The sequence below is a fragment of the Xyrauchen texanus genome, chromosome 35, assembly GCF_025860055.1.
Source record: "Xyrauchen texanus isolate HMW12.3.18 chromosome 35, RBS_HiC_50CHRs, whole genome shotgun sequence".
Classification (NCBI taxonomy): Eukaryota; Metazoa; Chordata; class Actinopteri; order Cypriniformes; family Catostomidae; genus Xyrauchen; species Xyrauchen texanus.
Window position 1 is genome coordinate 27,897,480 of NC_068310.1, and position 12,259 is coordinate 27,909,738.

Genomic DNA, 12,259 nt, shown 5'->3' on the forward strand with positions numbered 1-12,259 from the left:
CAGCTTTAAATGAATGGAAATCTGAATGAATGTGACATTTTTTTATGAGAATCATCAGACTTCAGGTGTAGTGGATGTCCAAGTCAAAGGCTTAAAAGGAACTGATGGTAAGCTTTATTAAGACTTTAACTACTCAATAAAGCACACAGTCACACTGATCCTGACCAGTGGCGTAGCCACGAGGGGGCCTGGGTGGGCCTAGGCCCCCTCATTTACATGTCCGGCCCCCTCAGATTTCTGATTGCTTAAAAAAAAATGTTGTTTTTTGATTTGTTAGGATTGATACATTGACCAATCAAAATGCTGTGCGGTAAAATGCGGCTGTTTTCAAACTTGATTTGTTTGTCACGTGTTGTGCGTAAGGTACGCTGTCATCTTCGGGTGAGAGTTCATTAATATGCAGTGACAATGGCAGGTGCGCAAAGTACAATATTCCGCTTTTTTTAAAAAGCATGGAAAGATGAGCGAGAAGGAGAAAATGTGCCATCTACATCTGAGTCTGCTTCAGCTTACTATGAGGCGACAGCGAGTGAAGCGGCACCTGAGGCTTCTCAGGACACAGAAACACAACGTCCTATTTCATCACAGGAGTGTAGCGGTGAGACTTCCACACAGATCGGCACAATGCCCAATGACTTGTCTGCAATTGATGAATCACCTTCACAACCAGTGATGACCACATTTCCTTACACTGAGTTTGCCGGAAAGAATCGTTGCTTTTCCCCAAAATGGTACAGTGAATTCACATGGCTTGAATATATTTCAACAAATAATGCTGTGTTTTGCAAAGCATGTCGGTATTTTCCTGATCCATGCGCAGAAAAAGCTTTCATCTGCGATGGATTCACAGACTAGAAACACCTCCGCAGGTTATGCATCAGACACCAAGCCAGCAAATCTCATTCCCTTTCCATTTGTAAATATGAGGCATATAAAGCAACCCGTAAAACCCAGTGTACTGTTTTAAACCAGCTCGTTCGTGATGACTGCACGTTTATGGAGAAGAACCGTGAACACTTGAAAGTGGTCATTGACATTGTTCTGTTCTGTGCAAAACAAGGCATTGCTTTACGTGGCCACAGCGAAAATGAAGAGGCCTTAAATAAGGGCAATTTTTTGGAACTGTTTAGCTTAATTGCCAAGCATGACCCAAACGTGCAAAATCGTCTCCAGGTAATACCAAAAAACGCCAGACTAATGAGTGCAGAAATTCAGAACGAGTTACTTGAATGTGCAGCCTCACTACTTCTACGAAAGATCAAGTCTGAGTTGCATGAGACACCATACACCTACTACACAATTATGGCTGATGAATGCAAGGACATTTCAAAACGCGAGCTGGTGGCTGTGTGTGTAAGATACGTTCATGCAGGCAAAGTTAAAGAGAGAGCGGTTGGATTCGTTGAAACAGGAGATATGAGCGCTAATGGGATTTCTTCTAAGATTTTGCAAGTCATTGAGCCATTACAGTTGGATCAATGTCTTTGCGTTGGCTTTGGCTTTGGCTTTGATGGGGCTTCTGTTATGTCCGGTAACAAGGGTGGTGTGCACTTGAATCTAAAGCGTACTTTTCCAAATGCCTTTTATGTGCATTGCAGCTCGCACAGGCTGAATTTAGTTCTCTGAACCGCAACGAAGGTATCTGGCCATGTCAATACTTTTTTTGATACTGTGAACTCTTTGCACACTTTCATGACTGGTGTGCACAGGCATGCCTGTTTTTTTGAGCTCCAGAAGGAGCTTTATCCTCACAGAAAGTGTCTTGAACTTGAACGATCTACAGATACAAGGTGGAGCTCGAAATCTGAATCCATCGGCAGTACTGACGTTATTTTATGTAATTTTAGAAACGCTGGCGGAGTTTTCCGAAACAAATGGCCAAACGAAACTGGAAGCTGATTCACTCATGCATCAAATTCAGACAAACATTTTTTTATTTCTGTTGGTGACATTTGGGAAATTATTTGATACCGGTATCGTTGCTACCAGGGCTTTACAGAGCAGCACAATATCAGTCACCGACTGCCTATCGCTGATCAAAAATCTGATCTGTATGTACAGTTCCGAGAAAATGTGCAAAATGATTTCGACAAAGTTTTAAAGTTGACTGATGAACTCATGGAAAAGAATTCAATTTCCAACTGGGATGTCACCAGCACCAGAGTAAGAAAGCTACCGGCCCGACTGAAAGGGTCTCTGGTTTCATGTAGTTTAGGCAAAACCACAGCCATAAAGGAGAATGCTGATCTCAACAAACTATGGGTTGATATTTTAGACTGACAAATCACCAAACTGAACAGCCGCTTTCAAGAGGATCAATGCGGATTAATGCGTGCAGCAGCTGCGTGTTTGCCCAGCTCTGATTTTTTTTTTTCAAAAGGCGAGCTACTGAGGATGCCCTGCAAACACTATGGCGTTTCATTTGAAGAAGCCGAACTACGCATTTTCTTTCAACTTCTGTGCAGGAAAATAGATGAAAATAAACTTTAAATATGCATTTATGCATTTTATGCATTTAAATAATCTTTCCCTGCTGTCTTTTGAACGGGAACTGGTGGATTCTTTGGACTGTGATGACATCATTGACATTTTTAATAATCACCCCGTAGACTCCGCCTTGTCATGTAAAAGGTAATCCCATGGTTTGAATAGCCGCTGAGCTATGTTTTTGTTTTGCTGCTAAAAACAGTGAAGTAAAAATGCTTTAATTTTATGCTGTATATTTGCTTTTAAATCTTTCCATGCTGTTTTTCGAACGTGAATTGTGGATTCTCTGGACTGAGTATGATGGCATCATTGACACTTTATAATCGCCCTTGTAGACTCATGTAAAAGGTAATAAACACCGCTATGTTGTAGGCTGTTATGTCTGTTCTGCTGAAACGGTGAAGTAAATATGCTGTTTTAAGTGTGTTCAGGTGTTAAGCTGTTTTAGGTGTTAAGCTATATATATATATATATATATATATATATATGTATGTTGCCCCCTCATTTAAAGACGGGACCCCCCCAAAAATTTAATTCTGGCTACGCCCCTGATCCTGACTACTAGAAAGAACTGTAAAAAGCACAAATGGCAGTTGAGTATAAAAGAAAAGGGGTGTCACGAACCCCGCTCCTCTGCCCCATCCCCGCTTCCTCGAGCACGCACACGCGCTCCCCTTCGTCCAGCTCACGCGCACGCTCGGCTTCACCGAGCACACACACGTACTCCGCGAGCGTACTCGCTCGCTTCCCGCTCCCTCGCTCCGCCCCCTCGAGCTTCTACGCTTGTTTTGCTCGCTCGAGCTTGCACGCTCGTTTTACTCCTACGAGCTCACATGCTCGTACACTATCTCCCCTCCTCGGGCTCGCATCCCCGCTCTCCTATCGCCAGAACATTATGTACACCTGCACTCGTCTCAATCTCCACATTAGTTTCACCTGTACTCGTCTCATCACCTTTCATTGTTTACACCTGCACTTTCCCCTATTATTATCACTGCCCTTTCGTCTCACGCCTGTTGGTCATTGTATTTAGTTTCCCGTGTCTTTGCCCCCCGCTAGTCTCGTCTAGTTTTGATCTCCTCTTGTCCTCCTCTTAGCTTGCCAGCTCCCCTTGTTCCCCTGTCTTTTGCTCCCACTAGTCCCGTCTACTCTGATCCTGTTTCCCGGCTTCGACCTCCCCACTCTCGTTGACCACTCTCTCCCGGATTTGCCCCTTACTCGATTTTGTTTCCCCGGCTTTTGACCCTACGCTACCCTGACCATTCTCCCTCTGGATTTTCCGTGCTGTACTTTTGTTTGCCTGCAAATAAACGCAGTTTTGACATACATTGTGACTGTCTCATCTTGTGTGTGTGTGTGCGGGTTACAAGGGGAATACAATTTGTTCAGGGGCAATTAAGGTGGGGATATATATCAGGCTTTCTTCTATTCTTACCCTGCCTATCTCTCTTTCCCCTTCCTAAGGGCTTTGCAGGCCAGTCAAATCACAGCCATTTAACCTTCATTGTTCTAGGGAAAAATTTCTAAATTACAATGAAAGTCTACAACTGTGAACTGAGTCCAATCATAATCACCTTGTTACGACCGACTGCTGATCATACATTTGTTTGTCACTAGTATCCACATGACATTCACATACCATTCCAATAAAACCCTTGCAGGATGGCAGAAGTGTGGTTTAAAAATATAAGCCACACACCAGTTGCTCTCCCTGCAAGATGGAGTTATTTCCTGTATCCAGGCAATGCGTTTAACTATAAGCAGTTTTGGCTTTCATGATTTTATGGCAGATTTTGGGTATAACAAGGACTTTGTAATTTAAAACAAGATTACAGATCTAAAGACCTATAAAACTGCCTCACTTGCAAAAAAAAAATAACAAAATAAACGCAATGCAATGAATGGAATAGAGTGCAGAAGGTGTCTTCAGATGTTTTAAAAAACTTTCTTAAAAACGAGGTTTCAAGTTTACTTGAGTACAAGTAGAAGTACTAAGTAATATTATGACTGAAGTAAGTGTAAGAAATACTACACAAGTAATTACGTTACAAGTTACTTTATGAAAATGATATTATGTATAGTATATGCGCTTCCATTTTTAGAACACTAATACATTTTTGTTCTTGAAAGAAACTTGTGCTTTCACTAAGGTGGCATTAAATTGACCACAAATACTGTCAAAATCATTAATTACCAATATAATTAAGGTTCGAAATAACTGTTTTGAAAAAGTATTCTCTAACCAGGATAGAGAGGGAAGTGGACGGCCCAGATGCACAACAAAAAGACAATTTAATCACAGTCTCTAGTTTGAGAAACAGACTCCTCACAGCTCCTAAACTAGCAGCTTCTCATTAATCAAAATCATTAATCAAAATTATTAATTACCAATATAATTAAGGTTCGAAATAACTGTTTTGAAAAAGTATTCTCTAACCAGGATAGAGAGGGAAGTGGACGGCCCAGATGCACAACAAAAAGACAATTTAATCACAGTCTCTAGTTTGAGAAACAGACTCCTCACAGCTCCTAAACTAGCAGCTTCTAAATGCCAAAGTCTTGCATTTAAACCTACAATGCTGTAAGAGGATTCTTGGACAAACAGTACATTTTAAGAATATAACATTTATTTAAATAGAAATAACTATTTGTAACATTCTAAATGTCTCTAAATCTTCTCTAAACTACAGCATTATGACTGAAGCAAATTCCTATTTCAGGTTTATTCTCGTTCATGTATGTGCAAGTATTTTGGCTATTAAGTTAACATACTGTGCAAAACTAATATAATGCAATATCATAGATGAAAACTAAATAAAATAAACAAAAAAAACATTTCACACAGTGTTTAGTGAGATATATGATTGATACAAACACTAAAAGTAGCTGTTCTGTATATGTATTATTGTAATACAGCTGTAATAATAGTGTTTTAATTAACATTATGGTTATTTAACATACTGAAATATTATTTTTAAGTATATTGTAGCATTTGGTTGCATTATTTTTTGTGATTTCTCATACCTTCTTTATATAGCATCCATCCCTTGCACACTTTTGGCCCCAAGCGGGTGAGACGGGCAGGTAATTACAGTACAGCACCATGAGCGAGAGTGTTACCCGCTACAGCCCTCTACATTGCGAGTAAATCACTCACATATGCAAGTAAATTTCACACTATGCGACCAAAAAAACGTCTGTTATTAGCCACTGGTAAGTAAATATTAACGTTTCACTCGCCAGTGATAGAGTTGTGTAGTGTCGAATCACCAAGGCCCTTTTACTGAATAAAAAGCAGTTGATTACAAAGCTCATCTTTCCCTGCATGCTGTTCTCATGCGCGCAGGAAAAAGCACTTGTGTCTCATTCAGTTGAACTCCGAGCATCTCATGGAACCCCACCGCGAACATCATAAGAGCGGTTCTCTTGAGAGCGTGTGAAGATGAACCACTTCTCAAGCTCTATGATGTGCACGCCATCTACAGAGGCTATGCAAAACTCCCGCGAAAATATAAACAAGGTATAAACGTATTAATTTTGTGAACGCAAATTGCTCCAGTTTCACTTAAAGGTAATGTAATGGCAAATGTCCGTGGCCATTTTGGGTTTATTCATGCAGTGTTAAGAACATGCAGTGAGACAGAGGAGATGCCCTGCTCTGTTTCTGTGGACATGATAAAATGCAGGAAACAGAATCTCAAAGTGGACACACAGCCTTATGTAGGATTAAATCCTTCAGTTAAAGTCAGAAGTTTACATACATATACTAATTTTTTTAAACACTCCACAGATTTCATATTAGCAAACTATAGTTTTGGTAAGTCATTTAGGACATCTACTTTGTGCATGAATCATGACTCATGACACGAGTAATTTTTCCAACAATTGTTTAGAGACAGATTGATTCACTTTTTATTAACTATATCACAATTCCAGTGGGTCAGAAGTTTACATTCACTAAGTCAACTGTGCCTATAAGCAGCTTGGAAAATTCCAGAAAATTAGCTTCTGATAGGAGGTGAACTGAATTGGAGGTGTATCTGTGGATTAATTTTAAGACCTACCTTCTAACTCAGAGCCTCTTTGCTTGACATCATGTGAAAATCAAAAGAAATCAGCCAAGACCTCCACAAGTCTGGTTCATTCTTGGGAGCAATTTACAAATGCCTTAAGGTACCATGTTCATCTGTACAAACAATAGTAATAGACCATCATACTGCTCAAGAAGGAGACGCATTATGTCTCCTAGAGATGAACGTAGGTTAGTGCGAAAAGTGCAAATCAATCCCAGAATAACACCAAAGGACCTGGTGACGATGTTGGAGAAATCAGGTAGACAATTATCTATATTCATGGTAAAATGAGGCCTATATCGATCTAACCTGAAAGGCTGCTCATCAAGGAAGAAGCTGCTCCAAAACTGCCATAAAATTCTAACTGTTTGGCCATAATTTAAATCGATATGTTTGGAGGAAAAAGGGTGAGGCTTGCAAGCCGAAGAACACTATCCCAACTGTGAAGCATGGGGGTGGCAGCATCATGATGTGGGGGTGCTTTGCTGCAGGAGGGACTGGTGCACTTCACAAAATAGATGGCATTATGAGGAAGGGAATGTATGTGGATATATTGAAGCAACATCCCAATACAAATCACAAAGGCCTGACCTCAATCTAAGAGAAAATTTGTGGGCAGAACTGAAAAACCGTGTGCGAGCAAGGAGGCCTACAAACCTAACTCCATTACACCAGTTCTGTCTGGAGGAATGGGCCAAAATTCCAGCAACTTATTGTCAGAAGCTTGTGGAAGGTTAAACAATTTAAAGGCAATGCTACCAACTTCTGACCCACTGGGAATGTGATGAAGGAAATAAAAGCTGAAATAAATCATTCTCGCAACTATTATTCTGACCTTTTACATTCTTAAAACAAAGTAGTGATCCTAATTGACCTAAGACAGGGAATGTTTTCTATGATTAAATGTCAGGAATTGTCCATCCATCCATCCATCCATCGTCAACCGCTTATCCTGTGTACAGGGTCGCGGGGGCTGGAGCCTATCCCAGCTAACATTGGGCAAAAGGCGGGGGACACCCTGGACAGGTCGCCAGTCCATCGCAGGGCGTCAGGAATTGTGAAAAACTTAATTTAATTGTATTTAGCTAAGGTATATGTAAACTTCTGACTTCAAATGTAAACTAAGTGTACTTTAAAAATAGTTTACCCTATGGAATTTACTTGTAAACCAACAAACAAACAAGAATGTTTAAATCATTCTTAAGGTCTAACAAACATGTGGAATGCAGTTCTGCCCCCATTAATGATATGTACAGTATATATTGTGATTGATATGGAACGATGAAACATTTAGTGACTTGAGGCTCCACTGGGATTTGTGACTCGGACTCGAGACTTGACTCGGACTCCAGTGTTTAAGACTTCAGACTTGACTCTGACTTCAAATGAAAGACTCGTGAACACCTCTGCTAAGCACTGTCAAAAGATGTCTGTCGAGTGCACATCTGTTAATGGGCATTTCAATGGGCAATTAAATACATTTACGAGTAGCGAGGTGGTAGCTTCGCTACTGTAAAGCTACTTGATTGAAAAACTAGCGAAGCTACCACCTATATTTTTTATTTAAATATAAAATGTTAACTTCACCACTACATCATACATCACATGTTTACAATCACCACTTTTGAATCAGAACTAAAGATGTCAGACTCACAAATGAATTGCTCATCTGAGTCGGTTCTTTACAATGACTTGGCCAAACGTGGTGGCAAATCAGTTTGAATCGGTTCGTTATTCAATCTAAATGTGCACTGCAAAATAATTTGGTGCGCGCTCTCTCACTTGGTTACGCGCTCACGTGAAATACGGAAAATAAAGATAACGTTTGTTGCAGTGGACCTACAATCAAAGGAAACTGTAGGAGCAGTAATTCATTGTTATTTTTTCAGTAGTTATTTACTGTCACGTGGGCACAGGAGAACACTTCCATTTCCTTTATTATGACCCATATGTTGGTTGTTTGGTATGGATTCAAATGTATTTGAATATGGTAACCATATATCAAATTACACTGGTGGTAGTAGTAGTGCCATGGTATTCTTTGAAGTACTTTGAAGCACCATGTAAATACAGAATAGTACATAAATATGGTAATTGTATCTCAAAGTACCATGGTATTACCAACTGATACCATCAGATATCACATTGTTATTGCCCAAATGTGCTCACACACAAGACATTTTGCCTCTGATCAGAAGCTTCTAGTACAGAAATACATCAGCTAGACACAGAATTACAGGATAAGATGAAAAGCATATGTACAAGTTTTATACGGGAACGTGCAAAGGAAATTGTTCAAATGAGCATATGTTTGTGGGGGTAGTAGTATAACTATGAAAAATAAAATGTGCTTGTATATGTAGCTTGTTTAAATATGAATTTACATGTTTTTTTTTTTACATGCACATACATTTCATATTGCACCATACAGTATACGTGTATACTGTATTGCACTATACTGTACTACTGTACCATGGCTTAGATAAATATCATGTGAATCTTTTAGATGCTTTACCTTTGACAGTATGCTCTGTGCATCTGGTTGAAAAAAGTAGCTAAAATGTAGCAAGCTACTTCTGGTGTGTAGCTTTTAGCTTGGCTTGCTAAATTTTTTTAGTAGCTTGCCCAACACTGTGAGAGCATGTTTACAAAGACAAAAATGTTCCACAAGACTTTAACGCTAGTACTGTATGTTGCTAAACAAACTGTTTATTTATGTTATGAGCATTTCTGTCATCCCTTCCACCACCTACAATTAAATTGATATGATCACAGAGCTTGAGGTAGCGAATTCTGGGATTGCTTCTCCACAAAGATACAAGCAATCCTGCCTTGGAATTTGGCTAAAATTAGACATCTTAGATGGTAGAAACTTTTATGTTGAAATTCTTGTTTAGTTCCTGTTAGTTTTGTAGTCCTTTGTAGTTCTATTCCTTGATTGGTTCTCCCTTATTATTTATAATTCCCTGATTGTTTCCCCAGGTGTTGCTCATTCCCTTGTTTGTTCCCTTGTATATTTAAGCCCTTGTTTCCCCCAGATAATTTGTCAGTTCTTGCATGTTTTGTTATGTTCTGTGCTAGGTTTCCTCTGTTTTTCTTTATTTTGAGATTTCTTGTTTATTTTAATAAAGCTGCACTTAGATCCTCATTCTTTGCCTGCCTTGTCACAACAGCAGTATAATGAAACTAACTGTTTCATATAAAAACTGTTCCACTCTCTAAGAGCCAATCAGTAATTTCAATTCACGGCAGAACTGAAATGTTCACGGACAAGCCCTATTTTATGTTCACTGCACACACAAAAATAAATTCTTCTGTGTAATTTTCTTGAGTTGGTAGCCAATTAACTTCTAGCTTAGTTATTATTTTGTAAACCCAACCTATATTTCAACACTAGCACACTGGATATCTCAAATGAGGCACAGACACACTAACAGTGATTTAAAACAATAATATGCCTATAATAATATGAGTCACGGTCAAAAACACACCCATTTTGCGTGGATTCCAATTTTGACAAAACAATCAATCGTTTGTGATGCTGTACCAAATCATTATAAGCATTTGTGCAAATATGTTTAGTTTTTTTTCTCAAAGCTAATGCGATCACACATCACTGTGTGTTCCGTCGCAGCTTGCGTCACTGATGACATTTCAAGACACATCTGCTGCAGCCAATTACACCATCTCCAGGTCTGATGCTATGCGTTCCACAATCAACCGTTATGCTAAATTAAAATGATCCTGATATAAGGGCCTTTTTCTTCATATCAGTGCTTCCTCGATTGCAATGACAAAATAAAACCTCTATTATGAAAACGATATACTATGCTTTCTCAAATGAAAGTGGCATCAGCTAAACTGGTCATTGTCCCTGTTGTAAACCTTTCATCCTTCCCCATTGTCAGAAAATCAACTGTGATATTGCAGACATCTGTATATGTCAACAAAAAATATTTTGTCAACTGTTTGTACTGAGAAATATGGCCCTTAATACATTACAGATTACACATCTCTAGTTTTCTTTCTCATCGTCTTCCAGCTATCCTCAAAATATTTTCATTCAATGGAGAAAAGTGCAGAGACATTACTTAATACATGTTTGCAAAGACATATGTTTAAATTTGATTTATATTAGCCATAATACATGTTTTAATCAACTCACATATGAGAGCAATCCCTTAGCTGAATATATTTAACCTAAATATAAATGTCCTCAAGACTTTTTCTGAAAAGTGGGTTTCAGTTTAGTCACTGACATTTAGTTGTCCTTCTTGCATTCTTGTCTACCTAAACAATTTTGAAAATGCCTTACAGTGACTGCACTCAGCAAAGTCATATAGTTTATTCAAAGAATGTGATTGTCAAGTGTGTGAGTCTTATTATCTGAACACTTTTCGATTTGTCTGAAAACCCCAAGAACACTTAGGCTTCTGTTTGTGAATATAAAACAAAGACCTGTGTCTCAAGCACAAGCTGACCAGAAATCAAAGATATGCATTTCAAATGGCAAACCCCCATGTCCCCAACGCTTCTTAAAGGCAAAGTCACCCTGCCTTACCATTCTATAACACCTGTATTTTTAGATTACTTTGAATGTCTGAAATCATAAAAGACAATACTGGAGAATCTGGACTTAAAGGATGAATGTGAAATATTTAAAGAAAATTAGAAAAGGGTAGGGGAGAGAAAAAAAACAGCTCTCTGAGAAGGATGTAATCCCAGCATGGAGCAAGGTCCCAACAAAGATTTTACCGTGATAAGGCCGTGAAACAGCAGTGTGACTCTCTGCACTCTTCCGTTTAGGGGCACAGACATAATTCTGGAGATTGGGGTATGTGCCCCTACACTGATGGGAGATTGTACAAGGGTAAATTAGTTTTACAGTGGAGAACAGAAACTGGTATCTGGAATCATTTGACTCGCTCAATTAACATTAGCATAGAGAACCTGCTCGCAGATGACAACGAGGCACCTTCCCACACACATAGAAGCAGATTTATCTGTGTTGAGACCAGTGTCAATAAATAAAAAAGGTAAATCAAAATTGGAATGGCTCAATTATTTTTAAAGAGTTAGTTCACTCAAAAATGAAAGTTCTCTTATGATATAATACATGCTAAATGATGTGGATAACATTATTTCTTCTGCAGAACACAAATGAAGATTTTCAGAAGAATATCTCAGCTCTATAGTTCTATTCTACTTCTGCAGAACACAAATGAGGATTTTTAGAAGAATATTTAAGCTCTGTAGATTCTCAATGCAAGTGAATGGTGGCCAGGCCTTTGAAGATCCAAAAAGCTGATCAAGTAAGCAAAAACGTTATCCATAAGACTCCAGTGGTTTAATCAATGTCTTCTGGAGCAATCCAGTTGGATTTGGGTGAGAGCAGAGCAAACCTTGTTTCACTGTACATCTTGCAATTGCAGTCTGTAGGCTTGAAATCATGTGTAACCCCTCTGTGCTAATTATGATATTGAATGTAGCTAACCCAATTTAGTAAATATAACACAAGATGGGGCCCTGGGTCTGTTCTAAAATAAATAATAATAAAACGAATAACACCTGTGTTGGTTTATTTTATTACTACTTGGTTAATTAAACTTTGCAACAACTTGCTTCGGCGGTGCCTCCACTTAGTAGAAAATTATTGCTTCAAATTATCCTACTAAGAATGTATGCTCTTTAACTCACCA

The 12,259-nt window shown here is 38.8% G+C and overlaps 1 protein-coding gene across 7 annotated transcripts in view; it reads right to left on the minus strand.

The window, feature by feature from the left end:
- The window catches only part of LOC127628420 (calmodulin-binding transcription activator 1-like), a 588,851-nt gene that overhangs the window by 536,939 nt on the left and 39,653 nt on the right, over positions 1-12,259 (minus strand). The window lies entirely within an intron of this gene.